Raw genomic sequence first — 13,144 nt, 5'->3', positions numbered from 1 at the left:
AAGAAAATTTAAAGTTAAAAAAATAAGAAAAGAAAAAGTTTTCTGATGGAGTGTTTCGGGTCTCTTAAGTGTATGGATAATTTGGCCTCTTGATTTATTACTTCTAGTCCTGTTATTTTATTCTCTAAAATCAGACAAATCTAGCTAGGATCCATCTGATTTTAGAGGAAATGCTTAGAGATTTTCCTCATCTTATGTGATGTTGGTTATATTTCTCCTCTATCATTTTTATTATGTTGAGTATATTACATCCAATTCTGCTTCCTTCCAGGTCTCCTCCTTGTCATCATCATCTCATCATAATCCTCCTCCTCCCCCTCCCTCTGTCCTTTTCCCTCACCCCCTCTTCCTCCTCTTCTTCTCCCTCCTCCTCCTTCCTTCTCCTTCCCCCCTCCTCCTCCTTTCCCTCCTCCTCTTCTTCTTCCTCCTCCTCCTTCTTCTGTAGACATGATTGGACTGGACCTCACTGTATAGATCAGGCTAGCTTCAAACTCCCAGAGATCTGTCTACCTCTGTTTCTCAAGTTATGGAATTAAAAATGTGCTCCACCATGCCTGATTCTTCCTAAATTTAACCATGAAGGGATTTGGGACTATGTCTAAAGCCTTTACTACGTCTATTAAGATGATTATGATCGATGCCTTATACACATTTCATTTATTGCTTTGCAGATGTTAAATCACCTTTGTGTCTCTGGAATGGTGTTTTCTGAGACTCTCAGGCTTCATCCTTTGGCAACTCCTACTCCATATGCCATGCAATCTCTGTCCATCTCTCCCCCACTGCTCTCTACATTTTTCAGTACTGAAGGAATTAGGGACCTTTCTGAGCTCTCTTTATCTCAAGCCCTGCTCCTCCCCTCTGTAGTTACACTCTTTCTGCACCTGCTGCCTAACACTCCTTTTGGGGGTTTACCACCTCAGCATGAAGTCTCCCTCTTTCACTCTAGTTCACTTTCTAACATTTTCCTTATTTGCTCCTGAAGCTTCAGCATTTTTCCACCAACACCCATCTCAGAGGATGCCTGTTTTCTAAATATTCCCTTATCAGTATGTTTTGAATATTTTCAGCACTTTCTGATGGTTCTAATGTCTCAAACAACTTGTCTTCACTGACTGCTTTCTACTATTTTCACCTATATCTAAAATGAATGTAGTATATTTGCATGAGACATGACTAGTATTATTTAAAGCAGTATCTATTCATTCAAAATTGTGTGGGCATTTATTTCACTTTCTGAGTGACTTCTTTCTCACTTGTGATACTTTCACTGGAAATTGTAAACTACCTGGCCTTTAGATTTTTTCAGGATGCTATATTTTTGAGAATGTCATGCATGTATGCAAGGAAACATGAACATATCTACTTCCAATTTCTTCTTCCAAATCTCCTCTCCTTTTCTTCCCATTTAACATGTGTCCTTCCTAAATTTATATCCTTTTTAAATTATATAACTCACTAGTCCAGTTAGTGCTGTGCACATGCACAGATGTGGGACCACATTGGAGCATGACAAACCTAACTTAAATTTAGAATGATTTTCCCTTAGCAAGGAATGCTGTGAAATGATTTCTTCTGGACATGACATGGCTGTCACTGTCATTAAATAATGATGGCAGCTGTGGCTACCTGCACAAAACCTAGATGGAGATTTTATTTTATCTTTTAAATTTTATTTATTTATTCTATGTATCTTTTACATCATGTCTCGTAATCCCATTCACTTCCTCATCCCTTTGCATCTGCCCTCTGCCCCACACACCCCCAATAAAACAAAATTTAAGAGAAAAAAGGAAAAATATTTAAAAAAGGAATAAATGAAAAATCTCCTCATGGAAGCTGCAGTGTAACACAGCGAGTCGCATAGTAAACCCACTTGTCCATATATCTTTACATGCAAGTATTCATTTCAGAGTCATCTGTCTAGTTCGAGGCCTCTGATTTCTGCCACATTATCAATGCTGAACCCTCACTAACACTCTTCCTGGATATCCTGTTGTTGCCCTGTGTTGTGGAGATTCTGCAGGTGGTGTCTGTGGGGTCTGTGGGTCAGGTCCCTTCATGTGCTCCAGCAGATCATAGATAGAGTGGATGATCGAGCAGGTCAAGTCATAGCCCTGGACAGCTGTAGGATTCTATTTTTTAATATGAATCTTCAAGCCACCTATCTCTATGTTTTAAATTTTTATGGACTAGTCTTTATTTTCCCACATTGTTGAATAATATTATTATAGAATATAAATTCATGACTGAAAAATATTCAGTATTTTTTGTTGTTGTCATTCCCTTGACTTTCAACAACTTTAAATGTTTTATTGAAAAGTTAGTTCTTCCTCTCTACTACACATTTGATTGACATCATAACATTGCTGTCTGTCATCATGCGTGTGACATTTTTAGTTATGATATCTATCAATGTTCATATTGATCCTTTTTGTAGTTGGAAGACATTTCAATATTTCTGTGGGAGGGTATATTTCTATCAGGTTTGGGAAATTGCATTTAGATATGTTTCTGCCATATACTTACCATTAATACATCTTTACAATCCAACAAGAGACATTAAGCTGTTATAACACCTTCTAATCATGTATCAAAAGCCTCATGTCATAACACTCTAATATTAGGAGCTAAGTTTCAACATATGCAACTTGGGACACCATAATTCAGAACACAGCACATATGTGTGAAGTTTTATACATATTATAGTAATACAAAATTAGACATGTGATTTACAACTTGTATTACAACTTGTTTGTAAAATCGCATGTGAATGCTACCTCCCCGTGTTATAATACATACATACATACATATATATGTGTGTGTGTGTGTGTACATATTTGTATATGTAATTTCCTAAAGTTTGTCAAATACAAAACGAAAAGTATTTCTTGTGATCCCATGGCTTTATCATGATTAATTTAGCCAACTGTTATTTGTACTTTATAATTCATACTTAGTAAATTTTTATGTGTTGTTCAAATCTTAGATGGTCTTTTAATAAAATACCCAAAGCCAGATACCAGGATGAAAGCTGAAAGGGCAGAGAAGCAGAACAACCAGTCTCTGGTTCTTACTTCTATGAAATCCTCAGCCTAAAAAGAGTGAGTTCCTGTTTCCTTACACCTTATATACCTTTCTCTGTCCAGATACCACTTCCTGGGATTAAAGGCATGTGTTCTTCCCAGTTTTGGGATTAAAGGTGTGTGCCACCACTGCTTGACATGTGAGTCTAATCTAGTAGCTGGCTCTGGCCTCTGATCCTCAGGCAAGCATATTAGAGTGCATAATATATCACCACATTTCCCCTTTTTTTATTAAATATTTTATTAAATAAAATATTAAAAGGTTATAACTATTATTTTAGAAAACTATATACAATAATTATAAGTAATATACAATATATATACAGTCAAGAATTACATTAACAGTGTCCAGTCCATTAACAATTAACAAATTCAGAGAGCTTACTCCATTATTTAACCTATTTTCATGAGTCCAAAATGTTGTACCTAATTCACTTTCTATTCTAACTTGTATTACCAGCCACAAATATCTTTTGATGTCTTTCAATCTTATATACTTTACACCTCTTCAATGAGGTTCTTCTCTGAGTTAATTAACAAGGAAAACTGTAACTATAACTATCTAATCTTCAACTCCCTTAGAGACCTGAGAAGGAACTAATATTACCTTACCTAAGTAAGCAGGAAGTGCAAACAAGTGACTTCCAAAAAATGTGAAAATGACAGAAACAGCTGGCTGCCTGGACAGTCACCCAAGATTTTTCTGCATCTATCTTCGGCCTACAGGCCTAGCATATCTGACAGACTTATCTGTGAAACAGGATTTTCTAAAGGGCCTTCCTCCCTTGTCTTGGCAAGGTGCAGCAGTCCTTTCTTTTGTGTCCTGCTTGTTCATCTTTTTGACAGCATACTGTTAGCAGTTGAACCAAGGGGACTTTTTTGCCCAGTGGCTAACTTGCCACAAAGAAAGTAAGCTCCATATGGAGTTTCTTCAATGCCCATCATCTTCTCTGAAGTATATTGGTGCTGCCAGGAGCAGACAAGTCTTGTCATAAAAAACAAAACAAAACAAAACAAAACAAAACAAAAAAAAACAACCACAAATCTATGTTATTAAAACATCTTAAATGCCATACTCTGTAGATCTCTGAAGTGTTTGAAGATGACATGTCTACCTAAAGTGTATTTCTGTTTGACCTTGAAAACATACCTAATATGACTATAAGTTTGGTTGTAATCACTATTAATTTGCTTATATCCTAATTAGTTGGTAATAACTTTCAAGTACTAGCAAATTGCATTACATTGATAAATGAGATGTATATGTATTGCAGACGAATTTCTAAATCGTCTTATTAAACAAAAACATGGAGCCAAATATAGGGGTGAAAGCCTTAGATCAGGGAAATAGGGAAAACCACCAGCCAACCTCACCTCACCAACTCTGCAGCTTCCAAATGCAAGTTACTTCCTGTCTACCCATGCCTTTATTGCTTTGCTGTTCTGCCCTCTCATGGGCTCTCTTAGCCCAGCTACCTCTGTTCCTCTTCCTACACAGCTCTGTCACTTTCTGTCTGTCTGTACAGACCTTCAGGTCTCTATGGTTGGTACTGGGATTAAAGATGTGTGTCACCATGCTTGGCTCTGTTTCCTAGTGTAATCTTGAACACACAGAGATCCTGCATGCTAAGGGATTAAGGGTGTGTGCTGCCTGACTTCTTGTTTATTTAAAATGGCTGGCCTTTCCCCCTGATCTCTAGGCAAACTTTATTTATTAACACACAAATAAAATATCACTACATTTCAGCACACATAAAATATCACCACAAGGTATAATATCTTGAACAAGATTAGAAATAAATATATATACATTATTTTCTAACAAAATCAATCTCAATTTTGTATCTATATATAATTTGTATACAATATACAAAAATCCAATCCAATGTAAAATATTTAAAACTAGTAGTTGCTTTTTAAAGGTAGATTCAATAATCTACCTTTTTGTCTTTTATATATACCCTCCCCTTTTTCTTTTCAGAGTACATTCAATAATCTACACTTTTATCCTATTATATCTGTATTTCTTTTTGTTTTCAGAGTAGCTTCAACAGTCTACCTCTTCTCTATATCCTATTTTTTCTTTTTCTTTTTTCCAAACAAGAACCCTGAATCTAATCTCTGTGTTTAGCTTTTTATCCTGACCATTATCAATTAACAACTTGTAACCAACCATCCTAAACAATGACAAATATCCATAACCCATGAAAAGACCAAAAACCACCCACCCCACCTCTTGGGAATGTGGACATGGTGTTCTTAAAATTACTTCCTGCTGCCTGGGGGCAAAAGCATTTTTAAGGGACTGAAACAAAATTTTTGAGTTAATTGTCAAGTCCTCGGAGAGGTAGCTGTATTATTTGTTGTCCAGTCTCTGCATAAAGGGAAAGTGCAGGACTTGTCTCAAGTCCTTGCTTGAGTAGTCTGTGAGGTTGGATCATCTCAACTAGCCATCTCAAAATTGTCCTGAGCAGTTTGCAGTCCAAAGCCGATCTTTGGGTAGTGTTTGTCATTTTAGTGGTATTATCATTGTCCTGATGGAATTGTCCTTGTGGGGCCCTATCATTTTTTTTGGGCACTTCAAAGCCACTCACTGTTAGACATTGTCATGGTTCATTGCAGAAAACTGATAGAGACTCAAACTGAAAATCATGTACAAGAAGCTAGATGAAGCCTTTTTTTTTCTAAAATTAATTAGTGCTCTATATGACCATTAATATCATGACAAAAGTTTAGTATATATATATATATATATATATATATATATATATATATTATAAATTTTAATATAAAATACAAACCTTAACAAAAGTTCTAAAGAGTCAAAATAAAACCAAAGAATTATGAGATTAGTGGCAATAGAATATTCCCTTATCCCGTTTGTTTTTTCTTCTGTCCCATATCAGGTGGCTCTTCTGACATGAAACAGAGATTTTGGATTTTCCTTTCAACAAGCATACTTGGGTTTAAAGAAGGAGAAAGGCACACTCCAACTCCAAAGCCAGCTTTAATTTTTAATTGAACTGGGACTACATAAGGACTATTTGTGTTATGTCTGTAGAGAACAGCAAAAACCAACATTTAGGAAGACTTTTGAAATTTTATCTTATTAGATATGTGATATACCAATAGGTCAATTTACTCTTTTTCTTGGGACATTTTTTTGTGGATGATTTGTCCTTTTTCTTCAGCTGTCTCATTTGTCCAGTGTTCTTCAGATGCCTTAGCTTTCATTCTCCTGGAAGACAAAAACAAAACCCTTCTCCAACCCTAACTTGGGGGAGGTTCCTTTTTGACAAGTTATATCTGATTAAATGAAAAGCATTTGTTAGTGGTATAAGTTAGTTTAAATTGAGTAGTCATGCTGGTTGATGAACTATTACCTCTTCTAATTAAGAGGTCCCTCTTGTTCAAATCGAATATTTATCAATTTTGATGGTATGCATAGCTTTTCTTCTCCTGTGGAAACAAAAGCAAAAACCTTGTCCCCAATGTAACATATATCCTGGTTTTCATTCTGAGGTCAGAGCATCTCTAAAGTATACAAGCTGATTTAATTCTGTAGTTTTTTTTTTTTTTTATTCAATGTCTCTCTGCAGCTGTTGTTCCCTTCTCATTAGCATTGGAAAAATTTAAATTAAAAAAAAGCATTATGTAATCTATTTCTGGGGATTTTTGTTACCTCTTTCTTTTTATTTTGCTTATCCTTTAGAATTTAATTTGATCTTTCTATAACTGTTTGGCCTGTAGGATTGTGTGGTATTCCTGTAATATGCTTTATATTGTAATGAGCAAAAAACAGTTTCATTTACCAGAGACATATGCTGGAGCATTGTCAGTTTTAATTTGAGCATACACACACACACACACACACACACACACACACACATATATATATATATATATATAAATGTTTTTTAGGAGAAATGTTTATTTGGACCTTCATGTTAATCCCTAAAGGAAAACTTACATGTATATGACTTATAAAGCATCAGTGTGTTTATTTACATTTATTCATGTATTGTGAAATTGAGTTCCAAAAACTCTACCTGTATTCTCATCAGAAGCTTGAGAGAGTCAAGGAATTCTTAGTATAGTTATTTTGGGATTTGGTAAAAATGCTTATAGTTACAAGCACATTTCCCCTAGGAAGGCAGAAAAGTTGCTTCAAAGTCAACTTTTCTTACCGCTTTCATTTGTAGATGCTGAATCTCCTCTCTCCTTTCAGATGGGACATGTTTAGTCAAGATCTTCTTTAAGCCATTCATGGTGGTACACACACTCCCTATAATTCCAGCATTGGGGAGACTGAGGCAGGATGATGGCTGCAAGTTTGAGGGCAGCCTACTACTCAGTGAGTTCAAGGCTACATAAGAAATAAAAATGTCTTTACTTTGGCCATCTGTATAGCAATATTGTTGCTAATGTGATTCTAAGGACTCTTATACAGCATGACTAGACATTTTACTCTTAGATTGACCTATTTCCATTTTCTCTGTTCACTTAACTGCTTTAGTTTTCACTATTTCATATAATTTTTGGGGCTTTTGAACTGATCAATGGAGACATATATTTCACTGACTTAAGAGTCAGATCTTGGCTTGACCCATGTGGTCATTCTGACAAAGTTTTTCTCCATAGCTAACATATTTTATTGGCTTACAATTTCAGAATTAGTTTGTCAACTATATTTAATATTATCCTTTACTATCTAAGAATATAATAGACTATTATGATTATATTAACTGCTGATCCTAGGAAGAGACATTTATATGAACCATATGTTGTGCAAAATTGGCCAGTTATTGATATTAAATATTGAAAAGCATTTAAAACATAACTATTTTACTCTATTTGCTAGGTTCTGCAAATATTTAGCTACAGTGTTCAATGTTTTATCTAAAGCACCACTTTTTTTTTAGATAATTTAAAAATTTGGTCCTTAGAGGACTATATTAGATAATGATTTGTACTCATTATTAAACAGATAACTTCCTGAGAATGTATTCATTATTGGATCTTTTTTATGTTTGACATTATAAATTTAGTAATTTATTATTTTCAGACTCAGTGTATTATAATGCCCTTTTACTAAAGAAATACATTGCCTTAATTAAAATACTTTATTAAAGTTTGAAATGCTAAGAGAATTTTTCAAAAAGTGATTAAGTCATTGTAAGTGTATACAGTGATTTCCCTTAGGAGGTCACTGGTTTGAGGTCAATTAATGAGAATATCTTGATTTTACAACGATTTTTTTTTTTAGAATAGTCTCATAGGAACAGGATGTAATAAAGGATGATAACCCATTTGTATCAGTATTTATTCTAGACCGCCAGTGAAACTTTCAATATATTATGGTTGAATATAGTATCACTGAATTTATACAAATGAGATTACAAAGATGTACTTTACATATGTAAGTCTCTTGATGATAGCCAATGAAATATATTGAATATGCTATTCAAGACATTAGATATGCTATATTGTTTTTCACTCATATCTTTAATTGTTCATGAGAAATCTTGGTTGTCCAGACTATCTGTCCTCTTGATCACTGTTTCTTCAATGTGTAGTGTACCACTTTACCTACCACAGGCATGTAATTAAGAGTGTCTGTAATGTGGTAATATTGAAGTGTAAATCAATTAGCCAAGATGATTCCTCAGTATCTGCAGAAATTAAATGATTTCTTTTAATCCTCATAAAGATGCTTCAATAGTTACTGTTATTTCCATTAGATGGTGGAAATATAACAGCATAACTTGAAAATATAACAGTATAGCTTGAGAAGATCAAGTTTTTCTTTAAGTAAAATAAGCCATTTATCAATATACATGTTATAGTTAAAGGGTAGCTAACATATTGTATGTTTACTCTATGTTAAAAACTGTTCTGTTTTTGTCATTAAACTTGATATCAGGTCTAAGATAGACACTATTGTTCTTTCCAGTGAATATTCATTGAGTTAATATGCTTAGAAATCACATATATAATGATATGGATTATGCTTTTTTAACAGAATAATGCTTTCTCTTTAGATAAAACATACAAAGCTACTATTAGAAAGCTAAAATGGTTTAATCCCAGCACTCGGGAGGCAGAGGCAGGCGGATCTTTGTGAGTTCGAGGCCAGCCTGGGCTACCAAGTGAGTTCTAGGAAAGGCGCAAAGCTACACAGAGAAACCCTGTCTCGAAAAACCAAGAAAAAAAAAAAAAAAGCTAAAATGGTCCTAAAGAGCATAAAAGAAAGGGGGAAAACAAAAATTTCTTGAAATAGAATTATTTTTTAAAGATTAGGTAACACCATGCCATGCTTAGTTATAAAATATGATGTTACATAGGTAAAAGTAATTTAAAAGTCAGTGTGGCATTGTCTGTGGTTTTAATGGAATTGATTAAACAAAAATGTTTGCTAAAAGAAAATAAAGACAGTGAAAGATTGCAATGTTTCACATAAACATGTTTTAAAAAGTGACATAAGATTTTAGAGAAATTCATGAACTTATAAATTAAATATTATAAAGCTTTTTGAGGGCTTTCATTGAAGTGTATCTTTGTTTTTCTTTGGACATTAAAGTTGAATCTCAAGCTCTTGTAAATTCCTTAACAAACACTACAAAAATGATCTCATTTATGTTTTCCTCTATTTCTACATATTATGTTGTGTAGTTGTATTTAAATTTTATTTTGTCTCAATAGGTACTCTGTAAGTGAGGTAAGATGGAATTTCAAGTTAGCCTTAATCTACCTATTCCTATGACTAAAAATGAAGAGTTGTTTCCAAATATTGGTAGTTCTTTATTTTTATTATTTTTTTATAAATTTATTTGTTTGTTTTTTTTCCTGTAGTTTCCTCTCCCTCCTCTCCTACCATCTGTCTCCCACTACCCTTCTGTTTATTCGTTGTTCTTATTTCTCTTTTGAGAATTGCTATTCAGTTCATTTGTCCATAAATTTATTAGATTATTTACATTTTAGATATTTTCTTTTTGATTTTGTTTTTTGATTTTTGATATGAATCTCCTGGTAGATAGATAATTAGCAAAAATAAATCCCCATTCCATAGGCTAACTCCTCTCACTGTAGATTGTTCCAATTCTGTGCAGAAGCTTTTTCATTTCACGCACTTATGCTGGTCAGTTTCTGTCTTACTTTCTGTGTTACTGAGCCCTTTTCAGAAGGTTTTTGCCTGTAACAGTAATTTGGAATGCATTTCTATGTTTTTCTCTGACACTTTCAATTGTACATTAAGGTCTTTGACCTATTTGGAAATGATTTCTGTGCAGGTGAAAGATATGCATCTAGTTTCATTTTCTACTTGTTGATAATTTTTCCAGAATTATTTCCTGAAGAAGCTCTCTTTACTTTTTTTTTTTCAATCCATGTTTGTTTTTTCATGTGTCAGAAATGTGATGATGGCTGCAGATGAGTGAGCTGAGTTCTGTTTCCTACTTTAAATTCCTTGGTCTATGTGTCTGCTTTTTAATCAATGCTGTGTTATGAGATTGGATATTAAAGTTTTAATTCTATGTTCTGTACCATAATTTGAAACCAGGTATTTGCAATAGCTCTGGCAAGGATCGTTCTACCTAGGACAGGTTTAGTTCTTTGTCCTTCCATTTAAATTCTAAGGTTTTTCTACTTAATTTCTGTAAAGAATGTTACTGGAATTTGAATGGAAAAGCCATTGAATTAGTAGGTGACTTTCAACTACACAGCCATTTGACCATGTTTATTCTTGTTATCCATGAGCTGAAGGGCAGATGTTTTTCTATTTTCTAAGATTTTTTTTTAAATGAGCCTTCATTTTATTGATATTCTCACCTTTTTACCTTTTTTTTTTTTTTTGGTTTATTCTTAGGTTCCTGTTTTTTTTTTTTTTTTTTTTTTGAGGCCATTATGAAACTCTCAAAAACAAAGTTAAAAAGACAAGGAAAGCTTTTGAGGACATGAGGAAAGAATAACTCTTACACACTATTGGTGAAAACATAAATGGTACTGCCACTATAGAATCACTGTGGGAGCAGGGCACTGTTGGCACAGTCTTTAATCTCAGGGCTCAGGAAGCAGAAGAAGGTGGATCTCTGTAAGTTCGATGCCAGCCTATTCTACAAGAGTGAGCTCCAGAGCTGCAGGACAGCCAGGGCCACACAGAGAAACCCTGTCTTGAAAAACAAACAAACAAACAAATGAAGATGAAAAAGAAGAAAGGAAGAAATCACTGTGGAGAGTCCTCAAAAATGTACAAATAGAACTGCCATACTACCATATTCTCCAGATCTACCACTTTGGGGCATATACCTGGAGGAATCTATATCCATAAGCCATGGAGATAGAAACTTGCATATCCATACTTATTATTGCATTTTTTATTAGCCAAGTTATGGATTGAACCTAGATATTCACCAACAGATATGGATAAAGAAACTATGAGGGCTGAAGAGATGGCCAAACACTTAAGAGGATGGATTGCTCTTTCAGAAGACTGGAGCTCAATCAGGTGCCTTATTATAATTTGTTGCTGGAGGGCTTCTCTCCAGGTCCCACCAAACCCCACAGTCCCACAATCCACATATAAAATAATCACTCAGAAGCTTATATTACTTATAAACTGTATGGCCATGGCAGGCTTCTTGTTAACTGTTCTTATATCTTAAATTAACCCATTTTTATAAATCTATACCTTGCCATGTGGCTCGTGGCTTACAAGCATCTTTACATGCTGCTTGTCCTGGCGGTGGCTGGCCGCATCTCTCCCTCCTTCTTCCTGTTCCCTCAATTCTCCTCTCTCCTTGTCCCGCCTATACTTCCTGCCTGGCCACTGGCCATCAGTGTTTTATTTATATAGAGCGATATCCACAACAGTAATTCATGTTTAGGGATACTCTGATTCTATCTCCCATGAGCACTTAAAGTAATATATGTACACACACATAATTAAAAATAAAACAAATCATGAAAATTGTGATATACACACAACGGATTTTATTCAGCTTTAAAGAAAATGAAATAATGCCATTTGCAGGAAAATGGATGGACCTGGAGATCTTTATATTAAGCAATATTAAATCAGATTCAGAAAAACAAATACTATATGTTCTATTTCACTATGAAATCTAAATTTGTGACTTACATGAAGCATGAAGATAGATATGGGACTAGATGGAGAAGAAAGAGAAAAGTTCCCTAGTAGGGAAAGAAAGGCACAATACTATTTTCTCCCACATGCAGAACCCATACACATGCATGTATATGTATGACTGCGGGGAAGGAACGAAGGAAGCAGAAATGGGGACAGGTAATGGGGAGAGGTTCAAACAAGTACAAAGTAGAATGATATATTTGTAGAGAAATATGAAATTCTCATAATTAAGCCCATTTGCATGAACATATGTAACATTCACGTTCCAGTTTCATTAAAGATTAGTTTTAAAGCTGTAAGCATTCAATACTCATTCATCACTGCCTTTTCCTTCTTGGCTTCTTTTGCTTTGATGAATCTAATAGCCCAATATAGTTCATCGTCAAGCAGATTTTCATCCATGTCTCTCTTTCCAATGTTGAGACTTTGCTGGAGAATGACAATCTGTAATTGTCTTGAAATACAAATAGACTGCCTATAAATTTGTTGTTCTGTGTTCCCTTCAGAACTTCTAAGATGTTATTCTACTGTGTCTGAAGCTCCGTGTTATGGGAGAGGATACATAAAACATTTTTAAAGTATGTGCATGATGTGCTGTATGTTTTTAAGTCTTTGAATTCAAATATTTTAGTTTGACATATTTTCTTCAGTTTTATCTTTAAATTATGCCTCCTTGGCCCAATAATTTAAATATATTCTTCATATCTTCAATGAATGTATGTTTTATATGGGAATGTGTAGTTGGTAGCCATTCCAGCTTGGATCTGGAAGTTCCAACCCCCATTGATACTCTGGCAACTGTCACGCCTATGAGGCGGGGCGAGGGGAGGCACCTGGAGACCCCAGAGCTGGATGGGCCAGTGCTCTCTCTGTGCCGGGACCCTGAGCGGTGGAGGTGGACCAAGCAGAGCTC

Source organism: Peromyscus maniculatus, chromosome 3 (assembly GCF_049852395.1).
Source record: "Peromyscus maniculatus bairdii isolate BWxNUB_F1_BW_parent chromosome 3, HU_Pman_BW_mat_3.1, whole genome shotgun sequence".
Classification (NCBI taxonomy): Eukaryota; Metazoa; Chordata; class Mammalia; order Rodentia; family Cricetidae; genus Peromyscus; species Peromyscus maniculatus.
This window is presented reverse-complemented; position numbering follows the sequence as displayed.